The 23890-nt window shown below is 38.3% G+C and overlaps 1 protein-coding gene across 22 annotated transcripts in view; it reads left to right on the top strand.

The window, feature by feature from the left end:
* Window positions 1-23890, top strand: part of SOCS5 (suppressor of cytokine signaling 5) — a 66251-nt gene that overhangs the window by 29091 nt on the left and 13270 nt on the right. For 3 of the 22 annotated variants that reach the window (XM_063713695.1, XM_063713698.1, XM_063713691.1), the window contains exons 2-3: window positions 7001-7123; window positions 10237-10300. The exons of 10 other annotated variants lie outside the window; for them this stretch is intronic. The gene's annotated coding sequence lies outside the window, so the exon portion shown is untranslated. Of the gene's footprint in view, window positions 1-2122; window positions 2198-7000; window positions 7124-10231; window positions 10301-23890 lie in introns of those variants that run through there. 9 more of the 22 variants (XM_063713694.1, XM_063713697.1, XM_063713690.1 and 6 more) reach the window with 6 other exon arrangements.

Raw genomic sequence — 23890 nt, 5'->3', positions numbered from 1 at the left:
CATCTACATACATATAAAACCCTATCAGACAATTACGTAGTTTCTGCTTTGAACCCAATGGGTACTGTTTTTTTGTTTTTTGTTTTTTTAAACCTCAGCATCCATTGGATGGTTACCATTTCTTTGTTCTTCCTTAATTATAGATAATACATTTTTTCCCTTGATATCATTTCTCTTCTATCCTTTAGTAACTCTTTCAGAGTGGATCTGCTGGTAATGAATTCTCATAATTTTACCTTTATTCAAAAGTGTCCTCATTTTACTTACTTCCCTAGAGTCTGAGTTGACAATTATTTTCTTTCAACCCTTTAAAAATGTGCTGTTTCCTTTCGAACTGCATTGTTTCTGGTTAGAAATTTATAGGCAGTCAAATTACTATTCCCCTATAAATAATGCATCACTTTTTTTTTTTCTTGCTACTGTCAAATCTTTTGTTTTTATTTTTTACCTGTTTGACTATGATATGTCTGGGCATGGATTTCTTCGGGTTTATTTAAAAATTTATTTATTTATTTTTTTGAAGACGGAGTCTCACTCTGTCGCCCAGGCTGGAGTGCAGTGGTGCAATCTCAGCTCACTGCAACCTCTGCCTCTCCAGTTCAAGCAATTCTTCTGCCTCAGCCTCCTGAGTAGTTGGGATTACAGGCGTGCACCACCATGCTCAGCTAATTTTTTGTATTTTTAGTAGAGACGTGGTTTCACCATACTGGCCAGACTGATCTCAAACTCCTGACCTTGTGATCCACCCCCATCGGCCTCCCAAAGTGCTGGGATTACAAGGCATGAGCCACTGCACCTGGCCCTCTTTGGGTTTATTCTACTTGGTTTCTCTGTGCTTCTAGAATCTCATATACACTGTATCTTTTACCAAGTTTGTTAAAGTTTTCAGCCATTATTTCCTCAAATATTTTTCCCCATTGCTCTCTTTCACTCTCCTTTCAGGATACCAATGACACGAATGTCAGACCTTTTGATATCCCAAAGGTCCTTATGGCTCTCTGTTCACTATTTTTCTCTTTGTTATTCAGACTACATCGTTTCTACCAGTCTATCTTCAAGTTCACTGACTTTCCTATGTCATCTCCATTTTGCTTATTAAGCCCATCCAGTGATTAATTTCAGTTACAGTATTTTTCAGTTCTAAATTATTATTATTATTATCATTATTTTTTGTGATGGAGTTTCGCTCTTATTGCCCAGGCTGGAGTGCAATGGCGCGATCTCGGCTTACCGTAACCTCTGCCTCCTGGGTTCAAGTGATTGTCCTGCCTCAGCCTCCCGAATAGCTGGAATTATAGGTGCCTGCCACCACGCCCGGCTAATTTTATATTTTTATTAGAGACGGGGTTTCTCCATGTTGGTCAGGCTAGTCTCGAACTCCCGATCTCAGGTGATCCGCCCACCTCAGCCTCCCAAAGTGCTGGGATTACAGGCATGAGCCATTGTGCCCAGCCTAAAATTTTCATTCTGTTCTATTTAATGGCTTCTGTTTATTTGTTGTGACCTATTTGTTTCAAGAGTGTTTTCCCTTGTTGGAGCATTTTTTTTTTTTTTTTTTTTTTTTTTTTTTTTTTGAGATGGTGTCTTGCTCTGTAGCCCAGGCTGGAGTGCAGTGGTGCAATCTCGGCTCACTGCAAGCTCCGCCTCCCGGGTTCACACCATTCTCCTGCCTCAGCCTCCCGAGTAGCGGAGCATTTTTATAATAGCTGCTTTAAAGTCTTTGTCAGATAATTCAAATACTGTGTCATCTCAGTGTTGGTGTCTGTTTATTGTCCCATGCAAGTTGATATTTTCTGGGTCCTTCATATTCTAAGTAATTTTAGATTGCATCCTGGGCATTTTCAATATTACATTATAAGATTCTGGATCTTACTTAAATTCCATGGAGAATGTTGCTATTTGTGTTTTAGCAGTCAGTTGAGTCTGTTGGGTTCAACCTTCAAGTTGCAGCCAGCTTTCTGTGGGTGGTGATTTCAATGTCAGTTTGTTTTCAAAGCCTGTAGTGCTTCGCTGTTTGGGTCTGTCCTATATGCAGTATCAGTCTGATACTGTTCCAGTCAGTTTGAGATAGGTGGTAATCTCTCTCTTAGTTCAGTTCTCATAGTTTTTGGTTTGCTGTTTAGGTTGAGATCCATGCCATGTTCAGCTCTGGGATGAAGCCAGGAGTTTATAATCAACTTTATGGATTCACTTTCCTGTGAGTTCCTCCCTCTCCGCAATTTCCTTTATACTTTCTGCTCCCAACCTCTTTTCAGTCCTTGAGAGGAAAAGCTGGGTCTTTTTCTACTCTGCTCACTTCCTGTGATTGCACCCACATCCAGGGCTAAGTGGTAGGAGTACAGAGAGGAAAAAAAGGCTGATGGAAAGAGGTTGCCTACTGTCTTGAAATGACAGCTTCTGGGATTGTGGAGGAACGTTTCCCTCCCTCAGAGTTTTAGGTACCTGTGGGCGCCCAACTGTTAACTGCCAGGATCCTTTTCCCAGTTTCTTAAGCCTGAACTGGACGTCTTCTCCTGGATCTCTGCATTGATTTCCACTTCCAGGTTTCCCCCAAGTCCAGGTGGCAGGATACAAGAGGAGAAAAAAGTAAACTTACCACTGGTTCCATGCTACCATTGAATTTTGATATTTTGCCATCTACCTCCCACCATTTACTTTTCAGAATCTTTAAATAGCTGCTCCAAGCATTCTGGGGTTTTATAGCTATATTCAGTAGGAGAGACAGGATGGAGTGTTTTTACTCTATCTTGGTTTGCATTGGAGCAATGTGTACTGTTAAGTATGACATTCATTTATTCATAAGCCAACACACGTAGCTATCATTTGAGTGCTTACTATGTATTGGGCACTTATTACATATATTATTTGTTTAATTCTCCAATAATTTTCCTCATTTTAGGCATGAGGAAATTTAAGGGTAAAACTGTTAACCTGTGTCCATAGATGTTAAATACAAGCAGGGATTTTTATTTCTTCCTTTTCAAGATAGAATCTTGCTCTGTCGCCTAGGCTGGAGTGCAGTGCTGCTATCTCAGTCACTGCGACCTCCACCTCCTGGGTTCAAACCATTCTCCTGCCTCAGCCTCCCAAATAGCTGGGACTACAAGTGTGTGCCACCATGCCCGGCTAATTTTTGTATTCTTAGTAGAGATGGGGCTTCTCCATGTTGGCCAGACTGGTCTTGAACTCCTGACCTCAAAGTGATTCGTCCGTCTCGGCCTCCCAAAGTGCTGGGATTATGGGCGTGAGCCACCACGCTGGCCAGCGATTTGTATTTCTGACCCCCAAAGCTTTGTCATTTGCCTCTATGCCAGTGGTTCTCAAAGTGTGGTACCAGGGCTAGCATCGTCAGAATCAACCTGGGAACTTGTTAGACACACAAAATTTCTGGCTCCACCTCAGATCTACTGAATCAGAAATTCTGGGAGTGGGACCCAGTAATTTGTTTTGACAAGCCCTCTGTTATCCTGATACATGCTTAATTTGAGAACCGTTTCTCCGTGCTGTATAACTTCACAAGCACTATGTGTGGTTTAGTTTCTTAGCAAAACCTTAATATAAGAAACTAATTTTCACCATTGTTTGAGACATACGCTAGTATGCTAAAATCTAATTTTTTACTAACATCACTGACATATAGCTTGAAATTCATACTTTTCTATGTTACTCAAGACAACAGTAGTTAAAATATAAATACTGTGACTTAAAAAATTTAAATGTATGCATATAATAGGGGATCCAAAAGTAGTCATATGTTGCTTAACAACAGGGATACGTTCTGGGAAATACGTCATTAAGCGATTTCATTGTTCGACCATCATAGACAAGACTCACACAAACCTAGATGGTATGGTGTACTATACACCTAGGCTGTATAGCGTAGCCTGTTGCTCCTAGGCTACAAACCTGTATAGCATGTTACTGTACTGAATACTCTAGACAGTTGTAACACAATGGTAAGTATTTATGTATCTAAACATCTGTACACAGGGTACAGTAAAAATACAGTATAAAATATTTAAAAATGGCACACCTGTATAGGGCACTTATTTTGAATGGAGCTTGCAGGACTGGAAGTTGCCCTGGGTGAGTGAGTGAGTGGTGAGTGAATGTGAAGGCTTAGAACATTACTGTATTGTAGACCTTATAAACACTGTACACTTAGTCTACACTAAATTTACTTAAAAATCTCTTTCTTCAATAACAAATTGACCTTTAGCTTCCTGTAACTTTTTTACTTTGTAGACATTTTAATTCTTTATAACTTTTTGCCTCTTTTGTAGTAGTACTTGTTTTAAAACACAAACATATACAGCTGTACAAAAATGTTTTTTCTTTATATCCTTATTCTATAAGCTTTTTTCTGTTTTTAAGTTTTTACCTTTTTTGTTAAAGACTAAGATACAAACACACACATTGTCCTGAGCATACACTTGGTTAGGATCATCTAGACATCACTAGAATAGGAGTTTTTCAGCTCTGTTATGATCTTAAAGGACCACCATCATATATGCCGTCTCTCATTGACCCAAACGTCATTATGCAGCACATGACTGTATATGTAAAGAAATCAATCTTAGATACGGATTTTGGCCAACAAATCACTTCACGTCTGGTAACTACTATGCCATGTAATGCCCTGTATTTTAAGTTTCAGGATATTAATACTGTTTGTCCTAGATTTCAGGGTAACTTTTGAGATTGGCTCAGATTAAGATTAGGTTGGCCCGGCGTGGTGGCTCACGTCTGTAATCCCAGCACTTTGGGAGGCCGAGGTGGGCAGATTGCTTGAGGCCAGGAGTTTGAGACCAGCCTGGCCAACATGGTGAAACCCCGTCTCTACTAAAAATACAAAATTAGCCAGGCGTGGTGGTGGGTGCCTGTAATCCCAGCCACTTGGGAGGCTGAGGCAGGAGAATTGCTTGAACTCAGGAGGCGGAGGTTGCGGTGAGCCAAGATTGTGCCGCTGCAGTCCAGCCTGGGCGACAGAGTGAGACTCTGTCTCAAAAAGATTAAATGGCCCATATTTGGAGAATGTGTCCTATTTCATACAATTTTTTTCCCATGAAATATTAAATGTATAACTAAATTTAATTTGCATATTCTTATAAGACATTTTATGTACACCTGCCAGTTGATGGGAAAAAAATCTGTCAACCACATTTCCGGAGTCTGCTTTATTAATTAGTCTATAATTCTCATTTACCTTGAAGTATATGTAGGCTAGCATATTGGATTAGTAGGTATATTCAGATATGAAGGTTTATTATGGACCATTGTCTCTTTTGTGTTAAATTTTGGGGTCAGAAACACTTGTGTTTAAATCCAAGCTCTCCTTTTACTAATAAGGTTGGTGGGGGTTTGGAGCAGAGCAGATGTGATTAATTCTCCATTGTAGAAATAGGCTTTATAGCCATTCTTTTTGTATTCGATTTTAAATCCATTACTCCATTGTGTCTGCATTAGCAAGATGCATACTATCTGCTGGATACTCTTCAAGGAGTATCAGTACTAAGGTGGAAAGGGCTGCTATAGACTGAATGTTTGTATTCCCCCCAAAATTCATATGTTGAAACCTAATCCCCAGTGTGATTATATAAGGAGGTGGAGCCTTTGAGAGGTGATTAAGTTATGAGGGTGGTATCCTCATGAATGGGATTCGTGCCTTTGTATGGAGCTGAAAAGATGAGAGTTCTCCTTCCACCATGTGAGGTTACAGTGAGAAGATGGCCATCTCTGAACCAGGAAGCAGGTCCTCACCAGACACCAAATCTGCCAGTGCTATGATGATCTCAGACTTTCAGCCTCCAGAACTACGAGAAATACATTTCTTTTGTGTATAAGCCACCCTGTTTATGGTGTTTTCGTTATGACAGCCAGAAAATACTAATACTAAGACAAGGACCCTGCCCTCAAGGAGTTTACTGTCTATTGAAATAAACAGGAAAGGACTTAAGCAAAAATGTGATTGTTATGACACAGATATGTACAAAGGACTGTGGATGTGGTATGTTGGAGCCAGGTTTGGCCAGTAGAACTGAACTGTTGGTACATATACCACAGAAACCAGCAAAATACTGCATCCGGTCAGTTCTGCTATAATGAGATGTATACATTCTTAAAAATCATCAAGTGTAGGGAGAAATAAGATAGGGGCACAACACATAAAAGTTTCATCAGTAACACATTTTTAAAAGAAGTAGGAACCTAATAAAAATGATAGCACCATTTTAACAGTTTTACATAAGAGAAACATAAAAACTACAATAAATATGGCACTTTACCTTAAAAAAGACCTGAAGTTTGCTTGTGAAGGTAGTCATGGGAAAAGTTGCCTCTTGTGAGTTACTATGAAATGGTGGGAGGACAGTTGCCTGAAATCTGAGGAAAAGTTAACACCAGATGTGGATGGCTGTGGCTGGTGACATAAAAGATGTATTGAGGTAGCTGGGAGGTGTTTGAGGTATATGTGTTATGTATTCCTATGTTCAGGCTCTGTGGCTGGATGCGGTTTTATTTCATTCGTCTAGTGTTAAATGGCACAAAAGCAAATGGGATTCATGTGCTCATGTTGTGCCCTAGTGTAACCAGCACGTTGAAACAAATTGTAGTTTTCAAAACAAACATTATAGTAGAACTGACTGTATCAAGGCTTTTATTCCATTCCTAGAGCACATCACTGGAAGGAGCTGTCAGTCAGCCTGGAGGAGTCTTGGATGCCTTTACAGGGAAGATGATGAATGAACTGAGACTTGCCGAATGAGTGTAGTAATGTTTTTGCCAGGTATAGTGTAAGTAGAGGGAGGACATTCCAAGCAGAGGGAACAGCAGCTTGTGGAATAGCATGCAGAAGGAAGCCTGGTGTCTCCAGAAAACTCCTATGTAGTTTGAACTTGGAAAGAAAAAGAAACGCTGTTAATGAAACTTAGTGGTTAGGCAGGAGCCAAATTCATCATGGCCCAGTGTGCCACTTGAAAGAATTTACATTTTATCCTTCAAGGGGTGGAGACCACTGAAGAATTTTGAACAGAAACTATTTCCCAGTGCTGATTTATGTGGCACTCCTGGAGACAGTATGGAAGATAGTTTGAAGCAGGCCCAGCTGGGCTCTGAGAATCTGGAGGTAAGGAAGAACCAATGTGTATCTTTAATAGGCTTGACCCCTTTGAGAATATTATAAAAGCTATAGATGCTCACTGGCAACTGTGTCCTTTCTTTGTTCCTAGAAATCATTATCACCGTAATTTCATGTCTTGATATTAAGGGCCAGGGCCATGTGAGTTAGTCTTTTATATGGTGATGCGTTAGGTGAATTTATAATCAGCTTTCACAATAGGTGGTTTCACTGTTAGCTTTATTCTTACAATGTTTAAAAATCATGTGGTGGATCATAATTGGAGAGATTTTAACATCTTAATGTATATCCACTGGCAAATAATTACATGGGTCAAAGGCCTCTTTACATACTAGATTCCTATTTTTGCCCAAATTATTTTTATTTTATTTATTTATTTTTTGAGGCAGAGTCTCGTTCTATTGCCCAGCGTGGAGTGCAGTGGCGCGATCTCAGCTCACTGCTATCTCCGCCTCCCGGGTTCAAGAGATTCTCCTGCCTCAGCCTCCTGAGTAGCTGGGATTACAGGTGCATGCCACTATGCCCAGCTAAGTTTTATATTTTTAGTAGAGACGGGGTTTCACCATGTTAGTCATCCTGGTCTTGAACTCCTGGCCTCAGGTGATCCACCCATCTCAGCCTCCCAAAGTGTTGGTATTACAGGCATGAGCCACCATGCCCAGCCAGTTCCAGATTATTTTCTAATAAAGAATAACTAGTTGAGTGTGGGGCCCATGCCTGTAATTCTAACACTTTGGGAGACTGAAGTGGGGGGATTGCATGAGTCCAGAAGGTCGAGGCTGCAGTGATCCTGGATTGCACCAGCCTAGGTGACAGAGTGAAACTGAGACCCTGTCTCAAAAAAAAAAAAAAAAAAAAGGAATAACCATTGTAAGGGATGAATAAATAATAAGCAAGTAAAATTCAAGGTTAAAAAAAGCTATAACATTCTTTCAAGCAAAAGTTACAATTAGATACAAATGATTTGAATAACACATCTAAATGAAGAAAGCCATATATCTCACTCTTTAAAAAATCAGTATTTTCCCACAGTGCTCCTTAGCAAGTGTTTTGGTGCCTGTTACAGAGTAAGGTGCTGATAAAACTCATAATCTGGTTGAAGATACTAATGACACACCAAAAGTAATTGAAAGCAGGAATATCAGGTTAAAACATAAAAACCATGTCCTACAGTTTTCTAGTTAATAAACTGTCCCACACTCTATTTAGGATGTAATCAGTATGCAGTAACTATTTATTAAAAGACTGAAGTTTAGTACTTAACGGAGAGTTTGAAAGAAATAATGGAAACATTATGGGACTTTTTGGAATTTTCTGATCTTTGACACTTTGGAGAGTATAATTAATGGATTATGGATTCACAGAGGCCATATACCCTTTCAGTAATTTGTCTCTGATACTTCTGTGGAGCAATAGTTGGTGCTGTTTTTTATTTTCTTAATAGGACACTGGTGGTTTTTTTTTATTAGAAAACTAAAATTTACAAAAATAATATACAATCATTGCGGAAAATGAAAGAATGCCACTTGTATGAATAAAAATTAAAGCTCTTAATAACCTTTGAAAGCACTGATTTTTCTTTATAACTCTTTGATAAGGGTCAGATCATCAAATACCAAGTTTCTGGTACTGTTCAGCTATCACTTACTAACCTATAACAGCCATTTGTGAAAGGAAACCTGCATACAGGTATAGGCATATAATAAAAAGGAATTTTATTATTGATAGATGGTTATAGTTATACCATAATTCATTGGCCTTAGTTCACTTTAATAGGCAGATATTTGAATCTTTACTTAATCTGGCCATTACCAAAGTATGCATTTATCCATACTCTTCTCCCTTAACTCTCAGAGTCATAATCTTTTCTTCATGTCATATAATATTTCTTCTAGTCCTCAATATTTACTAAAATAATAATGTACCCTTCTCTTATAGAAATAAGATTTTTTTTTTCCTGAACCTCTGTCCTCATCATACCTAATCCATACTGATTTGATTGTCTTCCAGCTGAGCCGTTTGGTTCTTCTAGCATATGCAGAGAAATGAAGTCTTAGTCATTTAATAAGACTACATCCAGGAATAAAAGCACCTTTTAAACATGGCATGGACGACCCTTGATAGTCTCTCTCTTCCCCACTTTTCGGGTTGCTTTGTCTTTTACTTGACATCATCCACCCCATACATCAGCCATCTGAATCATTTTCTATCTTTTGGAGAGCCAGGCCCTTTCCTGAGTCCATGCCTTTGTGATATCTGCCTGAAATTCCATTTTCCACTTGGCACATAGCTATTCAGTCATTAAAACCTAGCTTATGATCACCTTTTCTGCAAAGCCTTTCCTGACCCCCTGCATTAGTTAGGTATGGTAGCAAGTAACAGAAAGTCCAAAATAAGGATGGCCTAAAAATGAGAATTTATTTCCTATCAAAGTTCAGAGTTTGCAGTGTAGGGCTAAAATGACAGCTCTGCTCCACAAAGTAATTTTCAGCTCATGGCTTTGGAAGCTCTCAGATTCGACCCTTGTCCTTATGGTTCAAAATTGAGGTGTCTTTGTTTTAAGTAGCAGTATGGAAGAAAAAAGAGACAAAGGGCATACACCAGCTGTTTCTTAAAAAAGCTTCCCTAAAGCCTCCCACACCATGTATCTGGTTGCATCTCATTGGCCAGAACTTAGTCCATGGCCACAAGGAAGGTTATATTATTATGGAAGAAAAGAGAACAGGTATGGGGACAGTTGGCAGTCTGCAACATTACTCCAACTAGAGGTAGTTGCTTTGCGTTCCCAGAGCACTCTAATTATTTCACATTTAGGCTATATTGTCATTTGCCTTCTCTGCTGGATTCTGGACTTAGCAGAGACTGTGTTTTTCATCTTTTTATCTCTAGCACTTTACATAAAGTTTAGCACATAGTCCATGTTCATAGTTGTTGAATGAATGGATAAAGACGTTTGGGAAGAGTACAGCAAAAATATCAGACATAGCAGATGACAGTATTTAAATACCCATGTGTACAAAGATAATTGCTTATGTAGACATTGATGTCTTTTCTTATACTTAATTTTTTTTCCTATTTTCTCCATTATGTGAAAAGAGTAGACACAGTCAATAGTAGAAGTAATGCCTCAAAATTGACCACATGGAACATAGAGTTATTTAAAAGGTAATATGATTCTCTGTGTTATATTTTTTTATTATTGTAGTAAAATATACAAAACATAAAATTTGCCATTTTAACCATTTCTGTCTCTCCCCCAACCCCCTTCCCTTCTCTCCCCTTCTCTACCTCTCTTTTCCCCTCTCTCCCTCCCTCTTTTGAGACACAGTCTCTCTCTCTGGCTCAGGCTGAAGTGCAGTGGTGCCATCATAGCTCACTGCAGCCTCTTGACTTTCTGGGCCCAATTTGTCCTCCTGCCTCGACTTCCCAAGTAGCTGGGATTGTAGATGTGTGCCACCATGCCCAGCTAATTTTTAACTTGTTTTGTAAAGGTGAGGCCTCACTATACCTTGAACTCCTGGGCCCAAGCGATCCTCCTGCCTTGGCCTCCCAAAGTGCTGGGATGACAGATGTGAGTCACCACACCTGGCTCATTGTAACCATTTTTAAGTGTGTAGTTCAGTGGCATTAAGCACATCAACATTATTGTGCAACCATCATCACCATCTATCTGCAGAACTTTTTCATCTTCCCCAACTGAGACTCTGTACTCGTTAAAAACTAACCTCATTTCCTCCTCTCCCCAGCCCCTGGAAACTACCATTCTGCTTTCTGTCTCTATGAATTTATTACTCTAGGAACCTCATGAGAAGAATCATCAATATTTGCCCTTTTATGACTGGTTTATTCCACTTAGCACAATGTCTTCAAGGTTCATCCATGTTGTAGCATGTGTTAGAATATCCTTCCTATTTAAGGCTGAATAATATTCCATTATGTATGTAGCACATTTGGTTTGTCCATACATATGTTGATGGACGCTTGGGTTGTTGTGCTACCCCCAAACACCTATTACCCACAAACACAAGCCACATACAGGTTGGTATCCCTTACCTGAAATGCTTGGGACCAGAAGTGTTTTGGATTTCAGATTTTTTTTTAAATATTTGCATTATGTTTACTAGTTGAGCATCCCTAATGTGGAAATTCGAAAAGTTCCAATGAACATTTCCTTTGAGCATTATGTAGGCACTCAAAAAGTTTCAGAGTTTGGACCATTTTGAATTTCAGATTTTTGGATTTAGGGATGCTCAACCTGTACTCACATAGCTTCTTGAAAGGAAATTTAAGAAAAGTACACTCACCTATATTAAGAACTTATTTTTCTAGCAAGTAATTTATCACCTCTCCCAATCTTAGCTTCTGAAATGTAAACTAAGAAAGTTATGAAGAACATTATCCAGGTGTTAAATCTTAAAAGTAGATCCAAGAGTGGAATTAGAGAAATACAGTGGCCTTTCACAATAAAAGACTGGATTTTAAGAGTCTCTTAATTATTTGATGAGAGACACAGGACAATACAATCTGTGAATTTCTATTGTTTTGAACTATGGAGATTTTATCATGACTGGACAATGAGAAGAAATATTACAGCTGTAGCTTGATGGTTTTGCTTTTATAAAATTCTTCTGGTATTGAAGAGAAAAAGATTATTAATGGGTAAAGTAAGAAAAATTAACTCCATTCCTACTGCGTGACTTTTATTATCAGATAGCAATCTGATAACTGATTATTATCAGTTTGGTGACAATAATTATTTTTGGATGCTTGGTTGCTAATAATTTGCCTGATGCCTAGAAAATTCTGATTTGGGGTCTGTATTCTAGTGGGCACATAGCCCAAATTAGCAATCAGATTCTTCTACTAAAATTATCTGATCAAGCTTTCAAATAATTCATGCATTTACGTAGAATACATATCCAGTGGTTTAAACAGAATTTCACAGAAGCTTTCCCATTGAAGCTGATTGTTTGGCAAAATGGTGAGTCATGCTTTACTGGCCAACTCACACACCAGCTGTTGATATAATCAGTTACCTGAGCCAAGATCAAAGCAGCAGAATAGAAGATAGTACCTTGGCTCTGATACCTTTCTGTCTTTTCTAAAAAAAAAAAATTGGGATGTAAATTTCCATCCCTCTCCTATGTGCTTTGGGTTTTAAGAAGCAATATAAGACCATTTTTTATCTTTAGAATCTTACAGTTGTAGAGATTAAATTGATATGCTTGAAATGATCTGAAAAGATGAGAACAAATTGTGGTGTTAACTATAAACCCTTTTAGAGAAATCAACAGGGAGACATTTGAACTTGATGTAGATGTTAAAAATAGAATTGAATGGTAGAGGGCCAACTAAGGGAGGTATTTCAGTGTAAGGAGAAATTAGTTTGGATAAAGCAGGGTCTGATTATGGGTGGTAATGAGTGAATGCGAGGCGCAAGATGCTCTAACTGTTGAATGTTCCTAAAAGAAACAATCTGGCATTATTATGAGTCCAGGAAGATAGGAGAGAGACTAAGGTGTTGTAGAAATCTAGGAATGAGGCAAAAGAAATCTGGACAAAGTTACTGGCAGTGAAAGTAGACAGAAAAGGTACATTGGAGGGACATCTTGAAAAAAGAAACTGTTGAACTAGGTAACATTAAATATGGTGGTATTAAGTGGAGGAAGAGTAAGATACTCTAAGGTTTTCCCAAGAAATCAAGTACAAACCTGGTAAATAACATTTCAAGTACAAACCTGGGGAGACATATTGTTAATTTTGGATATAGTTAATTTGAGGTGAGATGGAGAATAGCCAGATTGGGACAGAGTTTTAAGCTGTTAGTGGACTGAAGAGTATGTGTTGAATGTGTGGACTCAAGTGTGTTTCCCATACACGTCCAGTTGTATTTGAGGAGGTGAAAATTGGTCCTAGAGAATATTTGTTTATAACTGTAAAGGCAGGAACATATGTTCTCATAGCTTCTATGTATATGTTAAAAAATCTGTAAGTCAAATAAAATTTTTTTCCCATTAGCATCATTTCACTTGAAGGAACTAGGTTGGTTAAATAGATGAAGTTCATTAATCACATCCAGGAAACTGAAGTTTTTTCCCATACAGTGAAATAAGAAAGCTAGTAAGCTGCATCTTGCTAACAGTAAGTAAGATGCAGAACCAGGATAAGAACTCAGATTCTTTAAGGAACATCTTAGAATAAACACTGTAGCAGAATAATGTCATATCAAGGAGCATTATATTCTTAAATATTGTAAATTATTGAATTATTTAACACGTTTGATTTTTACAACATTTGAAGTAATGTACCAGTAGAAAGTGGATGCTTCATGTTTTTCTTTGGTGGAATATTTAATTGGGTCAACTGTGCCAAATTTTATTTGTGGCTTTCTCTCTCAGAATGGCTCTTTTTGTAAATAGCAAAACATACGTAACCATAGGGAGTCAAAGAGAAAAAAAACTTGGCAGAAGACTATATCCATTGTTATTGGATTGTAAATTGTCCTAAGATGTAATATCTTACAGGAATGATAGTTCGAAAGGTAATATAATTAGAGAAATAATAGTCTTGTGTAGGGGTGAACTATTATTGGGGTTTCACTGAAGGGTACCTGAGGTGGTTGTTAGTAGCACTTTGTGAGTGCCTCCAAGTACAAGTACAGTACTGCTTTCTGCTTTCTTTGTTGTCTGTCTTGTGTATGCTGCTTTTTGGTTATTCTCCTTTTCTGTAGTAAAATGTAACCCATATATAAAAGAATGAATACATTATAAAGGTACAGTTTAATGAGTAATTATAAAGCATATTTGCTACCCAGATTAAGAAATAGAATATTGCCAGTGAACCAGAAGCCTGCTGTGTGCCTTTTCCCAGTCAAACTCCATCTGTCCCCACCCCATCGCATCCCCCAGAAGTAACCATGTTCTTACTTTTGTGAACATCATTTTTTCTTTCTCTTTAAACTTTTACCATCTATATGTGCATCCCTAAATGGTATAGTTTAGTTTTGCCTCTTTTGTACACATGTCTACACACATATGTATACATGTCAGTATTCATGTGTATATTTTTATTTCTCTAATCCATTGTGCATATACTATTCCATTGTATCAATATACTATAAGATATGTATTCTGCTCTACTTCATAATATTGAAAAATGCTTCTGTGACCAGTTTAGGAAATAATGCCCAGGAGGATCTCCTCTCTCAGAAAACTAAGGTATTAACATATTCAAACGGAAACCTTTATTTGTAGAATACTTGTTAACGTCATGTGGTATACTAGAATTCTAGGGAACATGAGTTATGAAATACTGGATAAGACCTTTTGTTATTACATTTTGTCACTGAGTAATTTCAGTACCTGCTATTCCTACAATCATGTCTAAGGAGAACATTCACTGAGGGAGTAAACCAAGGTAGCTGTGCTTTCGATCATGAATGACCTTACCTTACCTGGCCATAGGTGATTGGACTGGCATGGGTATCCAAATTAAAGTCACCAGTGATTGGTCGGCCACTGCCCAACCAGGTGGAAGCACAGAAAGTTGTCTCCACATGGGAATGAGCTTAACCAATCAGGTTCTGACAGGCCTTACAATTGGCTATATTTGGTTAAAGAAATATAGCTTTTGCTTTTAATTTTCTGTCTGGATATACTCCAGATAGACAAGGTGGAGTGCTGGTTACTGTAAGGATACACATGATGTGTATCATAAAACTCACAAAAAGAAATAGAGATTGACAGTTAAGTATTGGAAGCAGAATTTGTAAAATCAAGAGAGAGATAGGAGGGGCCTGTGATAGACCAAGAATTAGCAAAAGGTATGAGAAAGTGGCACCTATGAGGAAGAAGAAGAATACAGAGTCTAGAAGCAGAGATACCAGCTGGTGGCTGGAGGCAAATCACATATCTAAAGCTGATACCCAGGGAGTTGCTGGGTCCCAGTAAGAACCAGAGTTCTAGAATGAGGATCTGCCACTGCCTACTGCTCCTCTTGTTGCTTCCTAGGGCAGCCCTGGAACCAGACCCATTCTCAGTCCCAGTATCCTTGAGGCCCAGACCCACTTGTGTTACTGATTTTGTTCTTGGACTTCTGACCTGTTTTCCTTGTCAAATCCATGCTTATTAATCAGGATCCTTCCTCAGCCATACACACCTACATTCGAGTATGTCAGAACCTTGCAACCAGAAGAGACTCATAAATGAGATGAAATTCATTAGTGATATTATTTACCACTAATTCCTAATACTGTTTGAGAAAGTCACACTGGCTTGAATGGAGACCTGTATTTGTGATTCCTTTCTCCATTGATTGTGTTCTCTGCCCCTCTAACCCACCATTTACTTGTGTCTCTTTCCTTCCTCACCATTGCTTCATCTTTAAAAAGTTTTAAAAATATTTCATTATTCATTTCTTCTGCATTTTGCATATATCTTTGAGTTTATAATATGAAATTAGATTGATCTTTTTCAAGATCGACTTCCTTTTTCTTTTATTTATTTGAAACGGAGTCTCACTCTACCACTCAGGCTGAGTGCAGTGGTGCGATCTCAGCTCACTGCATCCTCCGCCTCCCATGTTCAAGTGATTATTTTACCTCAGTGTCCGAGTAGCTGGGATTACAGGTGTGCGCCACCATGCCGGGCTAATTTTTGTATTTTTACAAATCCCAAAATGTTGGGATTACAGGCGTGAGCCACTGCACCTGGCCCCAAGATCTACTTCCTTTTTAGATAACATTTTAAAAATATTGAATCTAATATTTTGGAAAGTACAACAAAGAAAATATGAAATTACAATAAATAGAAACTATCCAGAGATAACCACAATGGTATTTCCTAACTATATATTTTTAAAAATGTTTGTGATATATATGTGTGTTGAGGTCTATTTAGTTGTACTATTTTATAACCATTTTTATTTAATATCGTGAACATTACCAGAATATTAAATGCTCCAGAAACATGGGTTTTTATGTCTATTATTTCAGCATGTAAAGGCACCAGAATTTATTTAACCATTCTTCTATTCACTGAGCAATATGATTATTGCCAATTTTTTCCTAATATAACTAATGCTATGATGAATATTTCCTGCATATAAATCTCCATCCTTATCTGATTATGTTCCTGGAATAAATTTCTAATTGTGAAGCCTTGGATAGAAAGATGTGCATAGTTTTAAAGCTTTAGTACATAATATACAATTTCCTTTTTGAAATGTCATGTGGATCTATGTTCTCACATTAGTGTGTGACAATGCTACTTTCTCAATACCCATGCTAGATAGTACCATTAAAATGTAAAAGAAATAAAAGCAAACTTTGCCAGGTTGATAAGTGATAAATTTGTATCACATTTTAATTTGGATGTCTTTGACAAATTCCAAGAATGACCTTTATTGGCCAAGTATACATCTGATTTGTGATTATTCTAGAGATATCCTTTGCTGTTTTTTAATTGAGTTGTTGTGTTTTACCATTTTCTTTGTCTTGTTTTCTTTTTTAAATAGAGACAGGTCTTGCTTTGTTGCCCAGGCTGGACTTTGAGGTCCTGGGCTCAAGCAAGCATCCTCTCCATACGCCACCCCCCACCCCCGCCTTCTTAGTAGCTGGTCTGTAGGTGCACACCACTGTGTCTGACATACCTTTTTCTTATATATCTTAATTTTCAGCATATGACAACATTGTCGTATATCATGTCGTCTCCATATGTCATATGTTGAAAATGTTTTATTCAGCTTATCATTTACCTTTGTTTATGACATTTTTTGATATACAGAAGTCTTAAATTTTATGTCATTTAGTCTTTTGATCATTGCCTTTTGGTTTATTGCTTCAGCATTTTGCTTAAGTGCACCTTCCCATCTCCTATTTGAGAAGTCATAAGTTTTTTTACGTTTACTACTCTTTTTTTTGAGACGGAGTCTTGCTCTGTCACCTAGGCTGGAGTGCAGTGGCGTGATCTCGGCTCACTGCATCCTCCGCCTCCCAGGTTTAAGCGATCCTCCTGCCTCAGCCTCCTGAGTAGCTCACATTACAGGCACACACCACTATACCTGGCTAATTTTTGTATTTTTAGTAGAGACGGGGTTTCACCATGATGGCCAGGCTAGTCTAGAACTCCTGACCTTGTGACCCGCCTATGTCGGCCTCCCAAAGTGCTGGGATTACAGGCGTGACGTGCCACGCCTGGCTTGTTTACTACTGTTTTTAATGGAAGGTTTATGTTTTTACAATCCGTTGAAATTCTTACCCATTCATCTAATGGGAACATTTGAGATTACTCAATTTTAGGCCCCAAAGTATAGTTTTTTAGTTTCAGAAAACTTGACTGTTAACTTTTTATGAGTTTTTCATCTACTTCCTCCTTCCACTATATATATATATTATATTTAACATGTTACAGGAAAGCGGTCCCAATCCAGACCCCCAAGAGAAAGTTCTTGAATCTTGCGCAAGAAAGAATTCAGGGCGAGTCCATAGAGTAAAGTGAAAGCAAGTTTATTAGTAAGTTAAAGGAATAAAAGAATGGCTATTCCATAGAGCGGCTCCGTGAGCTGCTGGTTGCCCATTTTTATGGTTATTTCTTAATGATATGCTAAACAAGGGGTGGATTATTCATGCCTCCCCTTTTTAGAACATATGGGGTAACTTCCTGACATTGCCATGGCATTTGTAACCTGTCATGGCACTGGTGGGAATGTAACAGTGAGGATGACCAGAGATCACTCTTGTGGCCTTCTTGGTTTTGGTGGGTTTTGGTTGGCTTCTGTCATGCAGCCTGTTTTATCAGCAAGGTCATTATGACCTGTATTTTGTGCTGACCTCCTGTCTCATCCTGTGACTTAGAATGCCTTAACCATTTAGGAATACAGCCCAGTAGGTCTCAGCCTCATTTTACCCAACCCCTACTCAAGATGGTTCACATGCCTCTGGCAAACATATGTATACTTGAACATTTAGTATAATGATAATTGATTAAGTGTCATACAAGGGACTGGGGGGCATCTCCAAATATATCCGAAATTTAAACAAAGGACTTCCATTTGTATTTTCTGTTGGTAATAGGAAAAAAGGAGAGAAACAATGAGTTATATTTTTCTCATTTTCTACATAAAGGAAGCATATCAGTTTTTTAAAGAGAAACCTTGGCAGTAAAGTCAAAGAGGAATTTTTTTGTGTGGGTCTTTATATCAGGGGTGATGTCTTTTATACTTTTTTTTTTTTTTTTTTTTTTTTTTTTTGAGGAGTCTTACTCTGTCCACCAGGCTAGAGTGCAGTGGCGCAATCTCGGCTCACTGCAACCTCCCCCTCCCGGGTTCAAGCGATTCTCCCTTCTCTGCCTCCCGAGTAGCTGGGATTACAGGCATGTACCACCACACCTGGCTAATTTTTGTATTTTCAGTAGAGATGGGGTTTCACCATGTTGGTCAGGCCGGTCGTGAACTCTTGACCTCAAGTGATCCGCCTGCCTTGGCCTCCCAAAGTTCTGAGATTACAGGCATGAGCCACCACACCCAGCCCTTTGATACCATTTTTATAGAACATGGAATAATACAAGACCACTTATTTGATAAACTCTTAAGAAGTTGAGAGCATAACATTAAGGCGTAATTCTGGTAAAGTATTTGTGTAGGGAGCCAAAATAATACAAACCACATATATATCTTTGTGGTGAAGTAATTTGATAACAGTTAGAACATAGAAAATAGTATGGGTGGTGAGATATTTCCAAACTGGTTCTTTCAAAATAATAATCAAGACTTTTTTTTTCTTTCTTGAGATGGAGTTTTGCTCTTGTTGCCCAAGCTGGAGTGCAATGGCACGATCTTGGCTCACAGCAACCTCTGCCTCCCAGGTTCAAGTGATTCTCCTGCCTCAGCCTCCTGAGTAGCTGGGATTACAGGCGCATGCCCCCATGCCCACTAATTTTTTGTATTGTTAGTAGAAACGGGGTTTTACCGTGTTAGCCAGGCTGGTTTCAAACTCCTGACCTCAGGTGATCCACCCACCTCAGCCTCCCAAAGTGTAGGGATTACGTGCGTGAGCCACCGCGCCCGGCCGTAATCAAGATTTTTGACATTTTATTTTATGTCTATTTGTGGTTTCTATTTAGTGCTTGGGAAATAGTTGTGGAATGGTTCATCCATACTAGGTCTAAGTATTTCCCCTGGAAAGTTTTACATTTTATTGTGAAAATTAGAAAATCCATATAACAAGATGTAGAATTATCCCATTTAAGTGGATTTCCAGGATTGACCTGCAAGCAATAACAAAGGATTTTTACCCACTATACTTCAAACAATTATGATGCGAACTGTTTAATAGTAAGTCTTAATTCATTTCAGATCTCAGAGAATGTCTAAGAATTTTGGGGATATTAATGTAGCACTACATCCTTATCAAAGAATATTGAGAATTCTGCTTTAAACTACCAGTTCATCTTTGAGACTGTTTAAACCTGCTTTTCTTTATCTGCAAAAGAAGTCTCAATTTTAAGCCAAGTTTATGGGAAATGACTATACCTTAAATTGTGTAGGAAGTTCTTTTAGGGGGAGACAGGAAAGGGAAGGTTTGTGTTGGAAGAATAGCATTTCTTCGATTACATATTTTTGTAGCTGACACTACATTTACATTGTTTAAATTGAACATAAAATTGTACCTGATCGAAAACATGTCTAGCTATGGAGTATGAGACTATTTAAATAACCCAGTATTATACATTAGGATTTTTCTTTAATTTAATTGGAGAGTAGTATGATCAGAATTAGTTGTAACTGTTGTGCTATGTTAGACCTTAAATAACTTGATTCCATTTGTGGAATGCTCTGCTTATTTTAAAAATTCTAATATTAAAAGAAAAATCACAGATCTTTGAGGTTAGCTAATTGAGTTGCTTGTAGAGGAAGGACTACCTGGGCTGGCTAGAGACAGAGGGTTGTTTATCCTCTTTAACATTTCCCATGAAAGACTCTGCACAAATCTCTTTCAGTTGTTTATTTACCTTTTTTAACCATTTGAAATTTAATTTTTTCCTGAGAGTTTCTTTGTCTTGGTCTTTAGAAGATTGAAGAGCGGCCAGTCAGAATTCCCATTTTTAAAGAAAGGGTCTCTGTATATGTAAAAACAAACATTTGATCACCTTCATTCTCCAGATGGCATAATTCCAGCTATATTATCTCAATATTCCTAAATTATAATACCGTTAACTGTTGTTTTGCTGTACTTTTTCTTCCCAGTTTTTAAAGGGTGGAGGAAGTAGCCAGACATGGAGGCCTTTGAGTTTTTTTTTTCTTTGATGCTTGAAATCCTGGGATCAATATTACGAAGGATGCTCCAGAAGGGAGTGAGAGTGGAGAAAGGTAGACTGTTTAGGCATCTGATTCATCCATGCAAATGATGAAGACTGAACCTGTTAGGGGGCAGTGGAGATGGAGAGGAGGGATAGGCCTGAAATGGTTGTGAGGTAGACTATAGACTCACATTGTTATTATTCACCACTCCCCAGAGTAAGTACAAACGCAGTGGTAACTCTAGAATATCTAGCATCTTTTCTCTCCTGCCATTTGAATCTTCTCCTTTGGAGTATAGAAATATTCCATCAGGGCTGGGTGGCTCACGCCTGTAATCCCAGCACTTTGGGAGACCGAGGTGGGCAGATCACAAGGTCAGGAGATTGAGACCATCCTGGCTAACACGGTTCATGAAACCCCGTCTCTACTAAAAATACAAAAAATTAGCCAGGAGTGGTGGCGGACGCCTGTAGTCCCAGCTACTCGGGAGGCTGAGGCAGGAGAATGGTGTGAACCTGAGAGGTGGAGGTTGCAGTGAGCCAACATTGCGCCACTGCACTCCAGCTTGGGCGACAGAGACTCCATCTCAAAAAAAAAAAAAAAGATCCCATCAGCCTGTCTCCTTTAAGGTTATATTTTTTTGTTACATCTCTTTTAATTTTGGTTTCTACATGTTTGTTGTTAGTACGGTATATAGTTATGTAATTGATTTTTGTGTGTTGATCTTGTATCCTGTGACCCTGCTAAACTCACTTACTTAGTTTACTTTTCTTTCTTTTTTAAGATTCCTTAGGGTTTGCTATGTAGACAATCACATCATCAGAAAATGGAGTTTTATTTTCTCTTTTCCAATTTGCATGACCTTATTTATTTCTTTTTTTTTTTTTTTTTTTTTTTTGCCTTATTGAGCTAGCTGTTGCATCCCTTTTGATCTCTTGTTCTGGCCATCAGTGATTACACATCAAGGTTGCTAGACAGATTTGTTTCTTCTGCCTAGAAGAACACTTTGCATGGGCTGGTGTTTTCCTTGAGCAAAGATTTTAATTACTGATTCATAGTGTTTAACGGCTATTGATTTTTAATTTCTTCTTGAGTCAGTTTTGGTAATTTATGTTTTTCTAAAAATCTAGTCATTTCTTCTTAGTTTTTAAATTTATTTGCTTACAGTTGTTCATAGTGGTCTCTTACTTTTTTTTGAGACAGGATTTTGCTCTGTTGGCCAGGCTGGAGTGTGATGGTGCAGTCACAGCTCAGTGCAGTCTTGACCTCCTGGGCTCAAGTGATCCTCCCACCTCAGCCTCCAGAGTAACTGGGACCCCAGGCACACACCACCATACCTGGCTAACTTTTGTATATAGAGGCAGAGTTTTGCCTTGTTGCCCAGGCTGGTCTCAAACTCCTGGGCTCAAGCAGTCTACCTGCCTTGGCCTCCCAAAGTGCTGAGATTACAGGCATGAGCCACTATGCCCAGCTGGTCTCTTTTACATCTGTTTTATATCTCCATGTGTTCCCTTTTTTATGTCTTGCATAATGTGTCCATGTAGTCTGTGGCCCTGGGCTGTTACACTTTTTAAGGTTTCTTTGTTCTTCTCTTTCTGTGGTCATTGTACTTACACGTAGTACTCCTCTATAACCACATCCCCAACCCTTCTAATTTGCAGTTTCTAAGCTGCTGTGCACTTGGTGTCTAGCAAATAAAGTTTGCTTAAATTGAAGGTCAATTTAGAGCAAATAGGCATAGAGAAAGAGCTTTAAATATTTACATCTGAGAGCTTGAACTTTATCGTCATATTGTCCACATGTGGTACTCAGCAAATGTTAAAATGAATATTTAAAAAATCTTTTCAGATTCTCAGCTTTTGATAGGTTAGGTTTAATTTTAGTTGTTAATAAACTAAAGATTTCTTCATTGTCCTATTTCTAAAAACTAAATTTGTATGTTACATGCTAATTGGTAAAACCAAAACTAAACTGTATTAGTTGGAGCTTCTAGTTGATGATTTTGTTCAACATGCTTCTCTACATTTGTTTTCTTAGTGATTAAAAGTTATCCTTATTTGCCTTTACTTCTCCCAATATCCTTCTCAAATATCCTGCTAAAGACTAATTTTGAGATGTTTCCATTGTTTTTTCTCTTTTCTTTTTCTTTTTTTTTTTTTGACACAGCCTCACTCTGTCACCCAGGCTGGAGTGCAGTGGTACGATCTTGGCTCACTGCAGCCTCAGCCTCCCAGGTTCCAGCGATCCTCCCACCTCAGCTTCGTGAGTCGCTGGGACCACAGATGCATGCCACTTGGCCTGGCTAATTTTAGGAAATCTTTTTGTAGAGACAGGGTCTCTCTGTTGCTCAGGCTGGTCTCAAACTCCTGGGCTCAAGCGATCCTCCTGCCTCAGCCTCCAAAAGTGTTGGGATTATAAGCATGAGCCACTGTGTCCAGACAAATATTCCTTTTTCTTATGTGTCAGGGAAGGTAGATCCAAAAAGGGGCACACATTGTCCTGATCAGTTTCTTTCTTTCTTTCTTTCTTGGATTCATTACAAGTTGTCAAATTATTTTCCATTAGTTTTTTTTAGAGCTAAAATTTGGCATAGGAGACAGTAGTATCTTTTAAGTGTGTTAAAGATTAGTAAATGTATTCTAAGCAGTTTTAGATAAAAAGTAAAAAAGTTGTTATTATCAAAACATTATTTTATTTTATTTTAGTCCTTAGAGTCTTTGTATTTCTTATGATACTTGATGTAAACTGCTGGGGTTATAAAATGATTATCCTCCCTAGAGAAGGAAATGGTGCAGATTCCATTTGCTCACTTACCATTTGTAACTGAATATTATTTGTAAATTATTAGCAGGATCATAATGAGCTCACTGTTAAGTAGTTCCCCCAATCAGAGACTCTTTCCTGGATTAAGCTGTCTGCCAAATTCCTCAACTGAGAGTTGTTTTACTTTGTTGGTTTCTTTTGTTTATATTTAACCATCTTTTATATTAAGGGAGATTGGTGGGAAGCATTGATGCCCTGTGCTCTAGTAAGCATGATCAGTAGAGGCAGTGCTGACAGTACTAGTCACATGTGGTTATAATGCTGAGTAAAATGTTATTTACTTTACTAAGTTGGTTTGCCTAACAGAAGTAGTCTCCCTGGAGATGGGATATCAATGCAGAACTGACTCAGCAATAATCTCTCCCTAGACATAAAACAGCCTTACTTTTTGTTACTGTCACTAACATGAACTAACATGCTTTGGATTGGTTGTATATCAGAAGCTATCATTTTTGAGGCCCTATTATATACTTAGTTGTTTTTACCTTATGTCATGTTATCCTGGAAAGGCCGAGACTTAGGTCTCTTACACAGCTAGTGGGAGCTTGAATTTGATTTTAGGTCCTGCTAAATCTAAGGCTTATGTTATTTGTGTTATACCACAGTCTGCCAATAATGCTGGCCAAATAAGAAACA

The sequence above is a fragment of the Pongo abelii genome, chromosome 12, assembly GCF_028885655.2.
Source record: "Pongo abelii isolate AG06213 chromosome 12, NHGRI_mPonAbe1-v2.0_pri, whole genome shotgun sequence".
Taxonomy (NCBI): Eukaryota; Metazoa; Chordata; class Mammalia; order Primates; family Hominidae; genus Pongo; species Pongo abelii.
Note: the sequence above shows the minus strand (reverse complement) of the source record. Positions and strands in the feature narration are given on the sequence as shown.